General features: G+C 35.5%; 1 protein-coding gene and 1 long non-coding RNA gene across 2 annotated transcripts in view; one reads left to right on the top strand and one right to left on the bottom strand.

Moving 5' to 3' along the window:
* The window catches only part of Mp (collagen XV/XVIII-type protein multiplexin), a 480457-nt gene that overhangs the window by 122423 nt on the left and 340314 nt on the right, over window positions 1-17720 (bottom strand). The gene's annotated exons all lie outside the window — the stretch shown is intronic.
* The window catches only part of LOC139773703 (uncharacterized), a 266478-nt gene that overhangs the window by 116381 nt on the left and 132377 nt on the right, over window positions 1-17720 (top strand). Inside the window, exon 4 of the long non-coding RNA XR_011718406.1 lies at window positions 6265-6373. This is a non-coding gene — a long non-coding RNA (uncharacterized lncRNA). The remainder of the gene's footprint in view (window positions 1-6264; window positions 6374-17720) is intronic.

The raw sequence follows: 17720 nt of genomic DNA, 5'->3' as shown, positions 1-17720 counted from the left end.
AACCCACGAAGTACGTCACTTCTCCGACGATAAAGCGGTCGAAGCAGCCGGGAAACACGGTTCTCGCTATTTCTCCTGTATCTCCGGGTCATACACGTATAGAGGATCGTACACGCCGCCGTAACGTTCCCTCTCTTATATTTTACGCTTATATCTTACTCAGCCTCGCTTCTCTCGAGCGAAGCGTACAGTGGAGGTTAAACCGAAACGCGACAAGAGTATTGACATTTTATTCGCCCGAAACGATCGATCGCTATCGACACGGGAAATATATTACTGCACCAATGCCGGGATCTCTCAGAGAACTCTTACGGCTGATTCATACCGGTCGTCGCTATTACCCCGCTGGCTTTCCGCGACTTATCCTTAAGCCGTTGGAAAACCGTATCGCACTTTTCCACCCCGCGCGCGCGCCAGCCTATTGCCCCCGCCATATCGCGAGAGAATTGTGGCGGACCCGCCGCGCGCCGCTAGAAAGTAGTCACGGAGCGTAAGGATCAGACCACGAGCGAAGGGGAATTCCGCTCGGAGAATTCGAAATCGAGTTACTATCTGCTGAGATGTGTCCTAAGCGTTTCTTGAGAATCCGTCGCGGCAGTATTATCGAATCTGTCTCGCAGCAAAGAGACCTTCTATTTGCTCACCGAATTGATGTAGCCCCTCGCTAATTGTTCGCTGACTTAGCGAGAAGTAACAATCCGATTAGAATTAGAACGCGAAAGTTATTTCATCATTAACTGGCGAGTAACGAGGTATTATGGAAATTGGCGAACTCGCCTGCGAGAAGTATTTATTTAGGCTTAGCGAACTTAAAGAAGTGAAAACTTAAAATTGCGTTATACCGAGGGATGTACAAAGAACATGACGTAATTCATGAATACCACGTACCAATTTAAAACTTTTATTTTTAATATCATTTTCTTGAGATGCATAATTTGTGAAAAGGAAAATAATTACGATAATAGGAAACATGTAAAAATAGTTAGCGTTACTTTAAGAGTTTGAGAATACATTTCTTTACACATATAATGTTTCTATAGACAAGCAACTTAAAAACACAATTCCATAAATAACACATATGTCTATATAAGTGAGTAATTGCACGTCTAAGGAAACAGCGAGATGTAATTTACAGGATACATTACGATGTTTGCAGTCACGATAGCGCGCAATTAAGCAATGATGATAAATTATGTACTTAGGGGTAAACGAAGCATCCATATAAATGATGCATAATTAACTCGCCGGCACAATTGACTAACAATGTTCGTCTATTTTTTCCGGATATTTAATTATCATGTTTCCTGAACAATCCAGAGATACCGAGAAAATAGTATTGTCGTGTGAGAATTGGGAAGATATCGAGCATCCCATCGCATGTCCGCACTCAGATACTAAGAGCGTTAAAATCGCGAAATAATTTAATGAGCTCTGAATCGGAAACGCGTTATAACGATTATTTGCCTATGAATGCCAGCGAACGGCCAGCAAGCGGTATCTCGCCGTAAGTATTCCGCGCGGCAAGTATCGATCGCTTCCGATAACTCGTTCCCACGGGGGAGAAAAGGAGGGGACGGAGATGAGATACACGGCCATCATGAGGACCGCAGATATCCTCGAATTGTTTCACCTCGATAACGATTGATACGGCCGATAAATGCTTCGTCCATGTATTTGCCTCGAGCTACCGTGCGATGCCACACGAGCCCCGACACCCTTGCCAAATGGGTTTTCACCCTTCGCGACAGAGAAGAGACAACCTCGTCTTTGCTTGTCTTATTAGTAGATCCATTAGAAGATTATTTGCTCGCTAGACCATGTCTGCTCTTATTATGTCTGTATGGCATTATAACGCGCCAGATTTTCACGTCGGTATTTTTTCATCTGGATTCTCGATGGAATTTCTCATTGAAAGAATCGATAGTAAAACATCGATTGGAATATATGCATCAGAAGCGGCCAGATAGATAATATTATTAGATAAAATAAGCTTTTTGCTAAACAACATTTTTCTCGTCATTTACCATTTAGATAACGACAAATAATTGTGCAAGAAATACATTACCTTTCAAATCATTATTCATAAAACTGTCGGCAAGGTGCGACAATCGATTAAGATAATAATCGCGGGCTAATAAAGTTACGATTGTTCCTGTCGCGTGAAATAGTCAAGGATGAAATATCGCATTACGTGCAGCCTAAAAGCGCGAGTTTCTAGCGGGTGACGCGAGTTTCAGCAGAACTTCAACTGCAGTTTGCTAACCAACAAATGACGGCGTCCCGCAAAGCTCTCGCCGTCACATCTGCGCGTGATGTGTTATTTTTTTCTCAATGCTCCAATACCAATTTCTCCCGCTGGAATTAGGAAAATTCGCGTGTAAATACACGGCACAACGGATACACGCGTCATAACCGCGTACGCCCGACGCGAGTAATGCTGTACCCGTCTATCTGCGATGCTCCAATTAACGTTTGCTCAATAAATCGTATCGGCGTGAAAATGAAAATAATTTCAGCGCATGCTTTGGTCAATTAGTTCCCATATATTTGTCACGTGGTGTTTTAACTGGCGATAACTTTCGCATTAAAACTACGCCGCTTGGATGATGCGATAATGATTAAAGGAGATATGGTGCGAAATGGGAAAAAATTCCCGAAGGATGGTAAATATTACAATCTAAATTCACCGAATCGAATGTATTTTTCAGTTTTATTATATTGTTAACGTCTCTTCAAAGGGACGTGCTTATTCCCTCGCAGAGGGTCTTCTAACATCGACAAACGCGAAACTCTCGACAGGTGAATTTAGTCAAGCATGGCAGGAAATTTTTTTATCGAATTATCAATTTTTGCTCTTGCGTCAAGAGGACGATTTATTGCTTTACACTTGGGACACGCCGAGATATGAAAATCGATAATCGCCGAGAAAATAAAATTCTGCTGTCTTATGCACGGGTAAATTGAAACGCGGTATGAATTTAAAAAAGCGCACATGTTTGGAATAACATTTTGTCAAGAAATTAAATGTAACAGAGACACACATACGTTATCAAAGTACGTATAAATTTTTAACAAAATAAAAATATTTTACGTAAGTAGATTTTAAATGGAAATAATAGTATCTGTTATCATAATTCTTTTATATTATAGTATTAAATTCTATGATTTAAAACAGTTTATTTTGTAGGAATTTATAACTTTGTGATTTCAGTTTTTTAATCATTTTTTTCTTACGTTTATATCTACTATTGTGTGGTTCATTTTCATAAATAAAGTTATAATTTAAATCATAGATTACAGGTTATCGCATTCTGCTATTCGTTGCAAATGCGAAAGGGGTGGCAGTACTTTTCCAGCCGTTTAAGAGCATTTCTTAGGAGAACGCGACTGTTTAGATGGTCATCTTTTGATTGTCGGGATTTATACGAGCGCCCAGATCAGATAAGGCTGACTCCAATTCGCCTTAGAATCGGTAGTGCCGGCTGGGCATCTCATTCTTCGGCAAACCTAGGAAAGTCCAATTTTCCGACCATGTTCTTTTCCCAGCCTCGCCATCTTTGTCTCCCGATTCTCTCTATTTTGTTTATCTTTCGTCCTCATTTTCTCCAAATGTCCCGAATTGTTTTTGGAATACGCGTCTCGAAAATCTGCGTACTGAGAGTACATCTAGTTCAAGATAAACACTACGTATAAGCTCTTTTGCATTCGAGAGATGTACGTTGCAAAGTAAACGATACTTTTTTTAAATAAATGTTATTGTTGACTTATCACGAATAATTCGCGATAATTTTATTTCCAAATCTTGTAACGTTTGCAAACGCCATCATATTTTCTTTGTATATTTTCCATTAAAATACAACACTTAAAATACATTTTAAGTTTTAAGTGTTCTTTTTTTTAAGTTGATAAGATCAATATATCCAGCATGCGATTTCTCAACGTATATAGGTAATATCCAATTTGTTCAGTATTTATTCAGTCTAGTATCGAATTAGGGAAGACCTTTATCTTCAATTACAACATAAATCCAATCTCTCTTTAAGAAATCAAAAACGCGCTGCATTTCGGATATAAATTATAAAGCAGCACGCGGATTAAAACAAACATGAACGATGAATGATGCGTAATAATGTGTCGTAATATATTACGCTGTGTAACGTGCAATAATGAAATATTCTCCCCCACGGTGCCGGGATTGTAAATGGTTTGCGATCGACGCCGCAGCTTATCGATTAGAGCGCTATAAAATGCTTTCGCTCTTTAACATTAAATTTCGCATTTACGATATTAATCCGCTATCGATGTAATCTCCATTCCCGCACCATAACTTCAGTTATTCGTCGAAAATTACTCCCTGGAAAGATCTCACGTTACCTGCCTGCATTTAAAAATGCCCCGGAAATTGAGATCTGACGGCGTTCTAAAGATCTGAAAATATAACGTTCAGACTTCGTCATCGCTATTTTTGCGTTGAAATATTAAAATTATATTTTCCTGTTTTTACATTGGACTTTCATATCGGACGAGCCATATATCGATATCCGTGATAAAATAGCCATCGTAAACGAAATTTAATTATTATTTACTTATCTGAATATTAATTTTGGAAAAATAACGCGTCACCACACATCGATAGATGTCCTGCTGCATACTAATGGAAATGATGCGGCCAGGAGAAAGATATTTTTTATTTTAGATTTTTAGAAAGGAACTGTGTGTTAGAACTTTTTTGTTTTTAGTATAAATAGATATAACTATTGTATGATATATTGTTTCAAATTACGTAAACTTAATCGAGTTTCGCTTAATTCATGAAGTAAAATTGATTTATCGCTTTTCGTATTAGGTACACATGTATTGATTGAATTTTTCAACATCGTTTAGGGCACCATCATTGTGTTAACAACAAGATAGTAATCAAAATAGAAATTCGCCGCGACCGCGCTCCCGAAGCTAGTCTAATTTATTCTCCAAAATGGTTACAGCAAGTCCGCGCGATTCCCGGCAATTAATCTCGCTCGTCGATCCCTCGATAACAAATCCCCGGAGAACAGCCCTACGCAATTTGAGCATTAAATTGGTCCAGTAAATAAATTCAAAGGCCGACCGATTCTCTCGAAAATGAAGTGACACACGAAATGTTCAGTATCACCGGTATCGCTCGAAACGGTCGCAAAGATGAAAAATATAAGCGCTTGTATAAGTTTTTATTTTTCGTATATCCAAGAAATGCGCCGGCTAAATTTAATGGACGTCCTGTTCGCCGTTTCGGAAGTTTCGGTACGCGACGGCACCCGAGAGCGACTTTCTAATTCGATCGCTAATGTCACCTAGGAAATTTACAGCGGCAAAGTTTATCTTACCGGTTAATTCCGCCGGCTACGTTTCTTCCGCTCTGTCGATACGCTCATTTCGAGTTTCTCGCGAGATCTCCTCGCGGGTTTTAGCTTGGATTCCAGCTCGCGGATGGTAGATGCGGTTGCGCGGGGGATTCCGACCGAACTTTGCGGTTTTTCTTGCTCGCGTCGATTGCGATATTGCGAGCGTAAGTTTTCGACCGATTAGAAAAAGAACTCACCACTACATCTAATTGTAAAGTTATATATTTAATATACGTTAATTTTACATCGATATATGTAATCTTTGAAATTGTATAATTAGAGAATGAAAATTTTGAAGAAATTACATTAATACACAACTTGTATTTTTCGCGAATGATTTTTTTATACTAGAAAATCTTTTATCCGTTTATACTTCTTCATAAGAAAGTTCTTCAATTTGCAATACCTATAATGATCGAGAGCGTTGTGTAAAGAAACGACCTGCGTCGAAAAAAATTATATTTCGGCAAGTAATGTGACAGTTTCGAAATATCTTATTTTTAAATGGTAATTCACATCATTCATTGTTGTAAAAGTTATTGAATCGCGTAACCGCATGTTAGGCATTTAATTGAAAATACGCTCTCTCCATTACATGAATACTAAACAAACGTGCGATTGAATTTATTTTCAACGAAACTACGAGCGCGTAACGATTAATCGGTAGTAAAATGCAATTGCATTATCATGGATATCTCTTATTTTTAACATCTGATAAAAAGTAGTCCAAAAGTCAGAACAATAATTTATATTAAATCTATTAGGTTCAACTTTAGAACGTTGCAATATAAGTGACGCAGTGTTAAAAGCAATTTCTATTGAGAACGATTATTTAAAATGGTATTCATATATAGATTTGTCAATATATAATATCTTGTTTCAGGACAAGTGACAAATATATCGGCCCAGAATATGGAAGGCAAAGATTCCTCGAAAATAAATCGTCTAGAGGTGCCGAAAATGGAATATGCGGACAAGCAACGTAAATAAAGGTAAGAAAAGAATTTTTCCTTATTGGTAAGCGAATATCCAGCGAGTGCGCGACTCTCTGACGATAAATTGGTGACGCAAGCGTCGCGATGGCGGTCGCAAATCCAGCTTTTTGGAAAATTAAACGTCTCTAAATCTCGCACCCACACACCTCTCGCGTCCCTTCGCCTCACGAAATAGCCACGTAATGTCCTGACCCCCTTGCTGTCGTACCCTCCCCTATATCGTCTATTTATTTGCTATTGGCAAGGCTTCAGTGGCATACCGCCGTGTGCAGGTGTGCGTATGGGTGAGTGAGTGGTTGCCGGCGTGTGTATCGAATAAAGAACCCATGGCGTGTACTGCGATATATCTTTCACCGGAAAGAAAGTATTCGACGAAAAAGACCAGGCGAATGGCTGAGAATCGAAAACATATTCTATCTCTTTGGGCTTTCGAGAAGTAAATTACTTTTTATCGCGCATTCTTCCATATTGATTCGCGTCATAAAAGTATCCCGGGGCGACCGGAGGGAGTTGGGCTTATTAAGATGCAAATACAACGATGGCTTAAAATAATCCTCTCTCGTTTACAGGTAAAGCTATTTTTGCATGCATTTACAGCATTTTATCTTATACATATCACGATATAGAATCGCAAATGGATTAATGCCGTTGTCTTAGAACGATTCCATGTTTCACACTGACAATGAGTAAAATTATAGTATAAGGAGGAATGAGTCGCCCTTAGTCCATTGCTCACTTACTCATTTACGTTATTATTTATTTACATTAAACACAAAACATACGAAAAGTGTCTTGCACATTAAACGAACGAGATGACAAGCAACGTTTCCACAAAGTCATCAAAACTTTTTCCGACTTTTTACTCTCACGATGCGGATAGAAGGTATGCTTTGACTTTATAAAACCGGGTTGCGCCGTTATGAAAAGAAAAAAAAATCACTATAAAGCACAGCCGTTTACCTGAAAAGTGCGTCCTTTCGTCGCGTTGAAATAATTAACAAATATTGCGTAATGAGAGGAGAGGCGGACGGAACATAATGGCGAGTCTGGTTTGTAACATGTTATTAAATTATTCAAACCTTTTTAAATGACAATTTAAATTTAACGTCTAATTACTTCATTTAAGACTTCATTATTAAATTTAACTTTAAATCTACATTTTTGAAAAATAAAGTTTATCTTTATTTTGAGAATGGAAATTAATTTATTATTATTTTGTTTTGCCAAATTTCTTACATTATACGAGAGTTGAGATTGTAATTTTAATAAATCAAGAAAACAATAAATTAATAAATTATTTTATTTTATTTTTGATTGAATTAAAATTACAAAAGAAAAAGTTTTTACTTATTAAATTATATAATTTTGTTCTTCCCGAAAGGTAAAAATTTAGCACATATTAATAATATTAATTTATGTAAATACTCTTTAAAGTAAAATTTTATTCATTAAAATTAATTAAAAATATAAAACCTATTCTATATAAATTTAATTATTTTTTAAATTACTTTAAAATAATTAATTTAATTATTCTAATCTTTTATTCATCCATCATATCTACTTGTAAATTGAGGTATATATATTTTCGTTGCAAAAACTGTTTATACATATAAATTATATCAAATTTAATTAATTATATTTCAATTAGAGTTGATATTGAAATTATTTGTATTTTCGTATAATTCATATCATTTTCGTATCAGGATTTGCAATTTAATTAATCTCTAGAATACGCTATTAAGATATTGTACGGAGATAGTGACGAAGTACATATATTTAGATATTTTTTTCTATATACGACCATACGAAGTCTTCTATAACTACTAGAGAAAATTGCCTTCAAATTGTACAATGCATTATAATTATTTATTGCTTAGTCTTGCAGAAGAAACAAATAATAAGAGGAAGAAAAGCAAAATCAATATCATAATACAATTAATTTATTATGAAACCTTAAAAAATCGTTAAAAGAAAACGAAGCCGTTACATAGAAAAAAATATACGTACATTTTTGTGTTTTATATACTTTTCATAATTGTCCTGAATACTGAAAGTAATAACGAACGAAATGGAAAGAAATTGAAGTATTTTAACTTTAATCCAAGTTGTATTGTGCTCTGTTTCTTTTCAATTAAAAAGTGCAAGATCTACAATTTTGTATACAATAGAAATGTTGCAGTAATTAATTGATCTTTTGGTTTTAATCAAAGTTTTGCTTTGTATTTGCTGTAAATTCTTTAACATAGAAAAATTCACATTGATATAAATGATGAAATGTTACAAATACAAAGAGATACATTTGCGATTGATAAAGAAGTTAAATTTTACTTTGGATTAAATGAATTCTTGTTGCAATCGTTTCTGTAGTTTTCTTTTATAGTATAGCCTAAAGTTTTTATAGTCGTTTTTCCTGCAACATGTATTCGGCAAGATGCTTGAATAAAAATTATTCCTTTCAACCACTTGGCTCATCAATTTGATGTCTTCGCCATTTCTATGAATTCATAGTACTATAGCAGTTTCTTTCATTGTTTTTTAAGCGGCCGCAAACTATTTGTCAAACAAGCTCGAGCAACAACAGAGGCGCACGAGCGTACCAGCCGTCGAAATGTCAAAATGCCAAAATGTCAAAACAGCAATCAATTGTGAGTCGCGGATTTTTATTTTCCGGAATTTTTGCTTCGCGAATGTCATGAAAACAACGCCCGCGTTTATTAATTTTGCCGATGGCATTGTTTAAATGCGGGATATACGTACGTGTAGACAGTTTTTGCAATTGTGTGCAACGTGTCTACAATAAGCGTGCTTTCGAAAAACAATTACTGTATTTTTAAAGACGCGTATTAGTAACTGGAACTCATTAGAGCTTGTGAAGAAATCAAAATATATAAATGACACGAAAGGAATAATAAAATTTGTCGCATACATTTGCACCCAGATTTTTTTTTCTATTATAGAAATATAGATTTTGCTAATTATCTCATCCGAATATTTGCAATTAATTAATACATTAATATCAGAAAAAGAGATAATTAATTTTATCTTCTATATTTATTACATAATCACGGACTAGAATATATAATTAAAAATCTTTGAAAATTTTATAATTTTTATAGGCTGTAATTGTTTTCCACTTAACTAATTTCCGCAGATAAAAAGTAAGTTACAATGCAAAAATTCCCAGCGGTGAAATTTTCCGTTGCGACCCCAAAAGGTCCACCGGAACCCATGTTATTTCTTGAAAATTCTATGCCATGTGCTACACATAACGTATATATTGTACACGAAAGTGACGAAATATTTCATAGCGTTATTTTGCTAGGTAAATTGCGCGTTACATGACACTTATCTCAATATGCGTATATGTGTGCGATCACATACTGCAGGTACGGCGGGATATAAATATAGTACGCGAGAAAAATAAGAAATTCAATCCACGATGTAACAACTTCCATTTCATAATTCCCAATCACACCAAATTATTAATCGGCATTATTAATTACAAAGTACAGCTCTGCTGTACAATCAGCGAAACGTTTGCGTAAATTAACGATATTTATTTAACAATCCTGCATAACTGATTTCTGCTGCTAAGTGAATTTAGCAGTAATTACCACAGCTATAATTAGCAGCAACATCAATTATGCATTGTTTCTTTTTCCATTCAAAAGTGCAGAAATTGTATACTGAATAATTCCACAGATACACGAAAATGAGAAATACAACAGTTATTAATTATTTCCTTAACATAGCAAGAGCTTCGCTTTGCATCTTCGTGAAATTCTTCAACAAAGAAAATCTCATTTCGATTTAAGCGATAGATTACGATAAAATGTGTGTCTTGTTATGAGAGAGCGAATGCGCAGAATTTTACTCGTGAAATTTTGGAATGGTGGAAATCTCCAATGTGATGTACGTTATCGAAAAGGCAACTTCGCAAAAGAGGTATACAAAAAGGCATATTCACGACTTCCAGCTAGCACGTTTCAATAATAACTTCGCCGGATGTGGCATGGCAATTTGGTTATAGGTTTAAACATTTATTATCCAATAAACCAGAGTTGCGCGAAACGAGGAAGGGTCAGATACTGAAATAGAAAATTGTGAAAGAGCAACAGCAGAAGATCGAAAAATCGATACAGAGCCTAGGTAAAAGTTTAAAAATACGAAAGGATATTGAAAAACTTCCATAGAAGACTTGGCTTATAAAATTTTTTATGAAACAAGAACACATGAAGAGAGTACGCTTGTATTAATTACAAGTAAACTTTAAATTGTATTTTTAATTTCTTTTATCCCCTTAATGTTCTCAATAATTTATCTCGATTTAAATATCCGCAAAAAAGATTTCTTTCAGAAATACCAAAGGCATTTTAATAGATATAGACATGAAATATGGAAAATAAAATACAAATAAAATTATATACAATAAATTTTTTTTATTTTTCAGATGTATAACATAAATTTCAATTATCTGAATATTATGAGTTATATAAAGAGCTTATTTTAATTTAATGTCACAAAGTCTAATTTATTATTTTTATTGCACGTTATAAACGGACAATTTTCGCGTCAGCAAAGTAAAGTAACACGTGCATAGTCATTACAATGAATTAATTTTACTGGTGGCAGCTAATTGCCACCAGTTGTTTTTCGGCGGCAAACAACTGATAGACAATTTACATTGTGTTGTTTCGCACAGGCGGAGGCAATAGCAGCGTAAACAGGGAATCGAAAACAAAGTGAATCTCGCGAAATGGACGGGGAGGGACGAAAAAAGGATAGCCGGGAAGAATTTGCTTATGCTAATTCGACATACGCCGATTGCATTTTAATTAGTCAATGATTGCGCAGCGCCGCGCCGCGACGCGAGGGTTTACCAATTGCGAATTTTGCATTTTCGGCATCTCCTCTTGATTACTCGCAAATTTGCGGCCGACGCGGATTGACAAGATAATGTTTTAGTTAGCTAGTGACGATAATCGCGAATACAAATGCGATGTTGCAATGCATATTAATCCGCAATTCGCTGCCAGCAGCGAAATAATTTTACACACTTTGTGAATTTCCGGGTATTTATTGGTCCATTGAATGTCATCGTAAGCGTTTTCGAAATACGTTTTTACGTTATATAGATAATGGCAACATAGACGGCTAAATTATTGCGCGTCAAATATTTTGGTAGTTAAGGGCATTCCGAAGTACACCGAAAATTAACTGACGACAATGATATTTAATAAAATAATATTTGATAAAACGTAATAACAATTTGAATAAACGGTAATAATATTTGATAAAACGTCATTTTCATAAAATATTTGTTATTCCCTATATTTATGGAAGTAAATAGGTAATGTTGGTCTCATTAGCGAATTACCTCTTTGATATCTAGTAAATGAAATCAATATGCGCGCGATAAGTAAAACATATATATATATATGGAAAGCATTTATATATAATATCTATAACTTTCTAACGAATGAAGTATGTAGTTAATTGGAAAAGAGCGTAATGTACGCTAATAAATACATTTTGATATTTCATGTTTTACGTTTTCATCCATTTCCGTTATCATGTTTGATTACTTTTGCTATCATTTGGTTAAAATCAAAACTAACAAAGCGATTTTGATGATTAATTAGGATAACCGCAAACAAGCGTAAAATCACCTCGCTGTATCAATTTTGTTATGAAAACAACGCAATTACAGTTACTATGAAACATAATCAGCAGTGAGCTAAAATTCGCTTTTAACTAGAAATTATTTATCTAACGCTATACAATGTATCTATAAAAGACAGATAATATAAAAGCATGAAATAAAATTAATCTCTGGTTTCGATTATATATACAATAAAATTTTTTTTTACAGTTGAACAGTTTTAATACGCTTTTGAAACGGAATTCAATTGTAATTTAATCGTTTTAGGTATAATGTTTATTGAAACTTGATATTTTATTAGTAAATTACATATTTTTTTACAAAACAATCCGAGACGCTAGCAGTATACCACATTCTTTTTAAAAAATTTAGATTTAGAGGATAAATTATAAAACATTCTTATTATAATTTAAAATAAAACTGACTATAATATCTTTTAACACGAAATGAAAAATATGTTAAAGATAAAAAAGCTATTAAATGTTCAGTTTTCTACACGAAAAAAAAATGAAGTTGCTTCAATTAAACGTTGACGTCACGGGCTGCCACAAGCATAAATAGTTAATTCAATTGGATATTATTGGACCAAATATTTAAATTAAAACAATTATCTGATGTTTTTTGTTCATTAATATTGATGTGTTGTATCAATAAATTTTATCTCAATAACACTGATGCTGTTGATACATTTTTTTTCCATGTATTAAACAATTTATTATAGTTACAATTTGCTTTTGAGATAATTTATATGTTATAAATCACTATATGTAATATTCAATTACATACATTTATGACATTATATAATATTGTTATAAAACAACAACTAATTGCAATGGTAAATCAATCGCAAGGAAAAATTAAAAGTACATTTTAGCGGCGAATAATAAATTACAAGTCTTGACGATGAAAAATAGAGGTGCATCTCATGGGATAGCTCGTCGAGAGTTCAGGATTAATTTTCACTTCATTCCCGTAAATGCCGCTGAATGCTATGCATTTAGTCGGATGCACGTTCAAGCCCGCCGAAAGACAGCCTGCAAATTGCGTTCACGCGATACTTCGCCTCTTGTCTGTCTGCGCGATCGAGAATCTTTTCACTTCGAGAGCGACCGGTTTAATTAACTCGCGGCGAATCCTTGCTCCGCGCAGGTGGAGAAAACTCTTTCCTGGACGCACGCCGTTAAATTCCTAAACAGCCGGCTAATTACTTTCCCATCGTTTCCGGCTTACCGCGCGCTTTTAAGATTTCCCGGAACGCAACGCGGAAAGTACGAGAAAGGAAAGTTTCTTGTTTGCGTCCGTGCTCGAAGGTCAACGCTGCTACGATGGAAATCTATCCGCCACCTTTGTGTGCCCTGGATTTATTCGCATAATCGCGAGCCAAGTTTTTCGATGAACTTCGCCAGCGTATAATGAAGTTCAATCGTTTCGCGGGATGCGATGGGATATTGACGAACTTTTATGAATCCGCCGCGTCCAACTCGCGAAATTTATCGTCGATTCTCGTCGCGGCATAAGTTATCGCCGGAACTAGAACTAATTTCCTAGGCAATGCAGGACTTAAGCCATTTATTTTTCAAGCGGCAAAAGAGCCATATAAAATTTGGCAGCAACCAAGTAAAACGAAGATCATAAATCATTAGAGAGATTTAATAATCTCTTCTCCTGTGTGATTTTTAAGCTTTTTCTCAATGTGTCACCTAAATAAGTATACAGCAGTTTCTATCCAGTTTAAGAAATTGAAAAGCATATATCTTTTTTATGTACCTTACATATTGTTATTCTAAACATCGAAATTCAATAATTAAATCACGCATTTTTATATTATTTCGAAGTTCAAACATGCGCCAAAAGAGCAATTTCTGATTAATACAGTAGTTTATTTATTTGTATTGAAGTAATATCTCGTTTAAATATGCACCATTTAAAAGCAGAGCTATTTCAACATGGCACAGTTGTGAATATTCAATTATTCTTAAAATCTGATAACGTGCGTATCGATTCTGACATTAGATAACTAACGCAAATAGATATAACGCGCTTATTTTAACGAAATTTCAAAATTCTCGCTTACGTCATGTCCAAAATAAACCATTCATTTAACGCGTTAAACCAACAGAATAATCGAATGATCAAATTATCACGATGTTATTAATTTTGCACCCATCACCTCATTTAATAACACGCTGAACAGATGTAAATTATCTAAATTATCGTCAGGGCTCGACGAATGCTTCGTCTACTTGCGATAAATGTGTACGCAATCAAATAATACTAGACAAAGAATTTTTATATGCCGACAATAAAGTATTATTTATACCAAATATCTACATATTACATATATTACTGTATATAAAATATTATACATAATAATATTCATTATGTCGTTTATACCATTAAAAGAAACTTTTCTTGTCTTGCAGAATTTTTTTTGCGCAACGATTGAAGTTTTATATATACATTTACTGAAGCTTAATTAGCACAATGCTAATCTTAAACATCAACTCTTAATTTTACTGCTTCAACGACATGTTGAACGAGCCAAAGTAAGCTTACAATAATACGATGTCGTTAATTCTAAACTCTTTGCTTTTAAATGTAATTCCACCAATAGCTTCATATCGCCCTAATCGCAAACTGGTCCCCAACATCGCACGTGCGCGAGATGATTTAAATAAAAAAGAAGAGCGGGAAGTTTCCCTAGTTAGGTGCTCGAACAGCTCTCATCATTGCTGTCGCGGTCCGAGATAAGAGAGCACTGATCGAGGGGATGAGCGTAATTTATTCGGAATCGATAATCAATTTACTGTCCGTCGCGCTCGCGGAACAACATCGGCCGCGCCGTGTTACGTGAGGGAGAAAAGCGACGGGACAAGAGGTCGAAGATAAAAAACGGGGTGTGTGTAGTGTGAGCGAAATGGGGCCGAGAGTGGCCGCGGTTATGGCAAGAAAATAATCCACGTCCATCAGTATTTAAATGAGTTCTGCCGAAGTGAAAACGAAGCCACCCTATTGGGCTTCGCGCGGCTCTGCATCTTGTTCATTCCGCGTCCATTCGCGGTCATAATCCACCAAATTGGAGGTAAGAGAGAAAGGGAGAGACACCACTGGCTTGCGGTTTATAGGAATCACTAATGAGGTGTAGTATCGTGTTATAATTTTCGACCGTTTCTATTTGCGCTACCATCTTCAATGGTAGTACGTGATTTCTCTCTGTTTTATAATACCCGCGATTTATTGGCGAATAAAACCAAAGTCACGGGATTTTCCGTATAATAAACCCGAACGTGATAAATTTACATTATTTAAAAAACAGGCAAATTTTGTTCAAGCCGAAAGAATTTAATAAACTTGATAATGCAAAAAATAACAATAAGTCAAATCAGGAAGAATATTTCCGTCAAATATATTTATGATTTTCGTTTAGCATAATCTTTGGTCTTTATTAACCAGCTCCAATTAATTATCCCCTTTAGTCATGACTTCAGGCTGTGATGGATTATACGCAAGGAAAGAAAATTTCAGTACATAGTCAACGCTAACTGACGTGTTGATGCTGCAAAGCTTAGACTTTAAGCTCTAACGTTTTCATTATTACAGATTTATTAATTTCGAAGAAAATACTAATCCGTTGATCAAACTTACGGAATGACATTGTGAAAAATTATTCGAGAAATTTTAAGCGCGTAAGAGATTATTTTAGTCATTTTTGCTAAGGACACGTACTCTCTTTTCTTCCCCTCCTCCCCCGTGAGGTATTTTGCGAGCCGACGAAGATGAAGATCGCCGGAAGAAAGACAGGTCGTAACCGTCTTGTGCTTTTATCTCTAAGCGAAATGAAGGTGATGGGTGATGTTGCATCGCGCGTTGCGGCGCGGCTTATGAAAATGCAGGATGCGCATCCTCGCTCTCATCGTTCGTTTTGTTTGCCGGTAACGCGTGATATTAAAACGTGGCGTAAACCGACGCGATCGTCGGGTAACTTCGCGAATATATTACGGGCCTCTGAGATTTTCGGATCTTTTGAAAAATGACTTACGCCAAATTCAATGTGCGAACATGCTAATGTCTCCGCTAACATTTTCAAGTTACTATCATAATTGATTACTGTGTGAATAAGATTGTTAGAAGATACGTTAAAACGATTTAAAAAAATAGATCAGCTCTTACTTAAACAATATTAGATGGATTTTTCACTGTTTCTTTTAATGTCAATAATGATATTAAAATTGTCATAAATATATAATAATTTTTATGATGCTTGCTAGAAAATATTGTAGAAATGATTCCGGAACAATAATAACATTATTTCGTATAAAACATCAAGTCAGTTAAATAAATAGCTAATCTTAGGTAACAAAGCATTATATCCTCGACATTTGTTAGGAATACTACGTATTCATCCGAATAAAGATCTCCACGGTAACTGAGACTTTATTTCCCTCCCCTGTATCTTACGATTTACGATTCATTAAACTGCTAGATAAACATCAGAGTGAATCTCTAAAGCGTCTCATTAGACAACCCGGCCTGTAATCTGAGGAAATATAAGGTAGATTCAACGAAACTCGGTCAGCACCCTTCATCACCAACAAAAGAAATGATTTCACCGTTTTGTTAATCCCCTGATTAAACTCGTTAATTTTTACCGCTATATTGTAAGTATGTAATTATCCTCGTGATTATACAATAATGAAGGTATATGGAGTTGCTACGTCGGGCCCGGCTGCTCCTAAATGGCTAATTTCTTCTAATGAAGTAACCTTCGCGCACCGACGCCAAGCTCGTAATGGCCCTCGTTGCGAGAACGCAAGTGGCACGAGTGAAAAAAAGAAGCCGCAAGACTGGTCGCATAGTTAAAATTTTATGATCGCGCGTATCGTATTTACGACCGGCTAGACCAAAGGTACGTAAACCATCGTTAAAAATATCATATTGTGTGGCGCCGCTTTAATTAATGTCGGCCAAATAAGTCGCGCGCCCGAGGTTAATTAGAACTGCCTATCTATAGTGTTTTTTTTTCACGACGATGTCCAAATAGATTTATCTAAAAGATTATCACCAAATAGATTTGGTGTCGTTGTTGCCTTGTTGTCCCGAAGGTTAATTTCGCTATAACAATTAGGTACTATGAGAGAGAAACATGCGTTATATCACGTTAGACCAAATTATTTCTCGTTAAAACGGACACAAGCAATTAAAATTGATTAATTTATTACCTTTTGCAATTCTAAAATGTTTAAAACGGTTTGATGTTGCGATATAGTGATACAGATCGTTCTAAGAATTCTTGCATTCGCATCAGTCTATTTGAAAATCTTAATAATCTTTCATATAAGTAACCCTTTATGTATTTAAATTGATACGGACAAGATTAACGTTTTTACTTCCTATTCGTTACGAATTGCTCAAAATTTCAATAGGACTTTCCGTGTTGTACGATGAGATTCAGTTATCAGTAAGCACAGGAAATCTCCCGCTGACATTTTCCGCGTACCATTAATTTCTTAGAAACGATCGCTCCCTTTCACAGCTAGGGCACACGCTCTGTATCAAAGCTCGTTGAGGAAAACGAGGCCGGTCGACCGTAGCTTTTATCCAAATGGTATAACAAGCCCCTGCTCTATTCCAGAGCTCTATATTCCATGTTCTCGGGAGTTGCTTATGCTGGCGCATGGTGCA

This window comes from Temnothorax nylanderi, unplaced genomic scaffold (assembly GCF_030848795.1).
Source record: "Temnothorax nylanderi isolate EJ_2023f unplaced genomic scaffold, tnyl_v1.0 TNYL_tig0066_pilon, whole genome shotgun sequence".
Classification (NCBI taxonomy): Eukaryota; Metazoa; Arthropoda; class Insecta; order Hymenoptera; family Formicidae; genus Temnothorax; species Temnothorax nylanderi.
The sequence above is the reverse complement of the archived record's forward strand: the minus strand, read 5'-3'. Positions and strand labels throughout refer to the sequence as shown.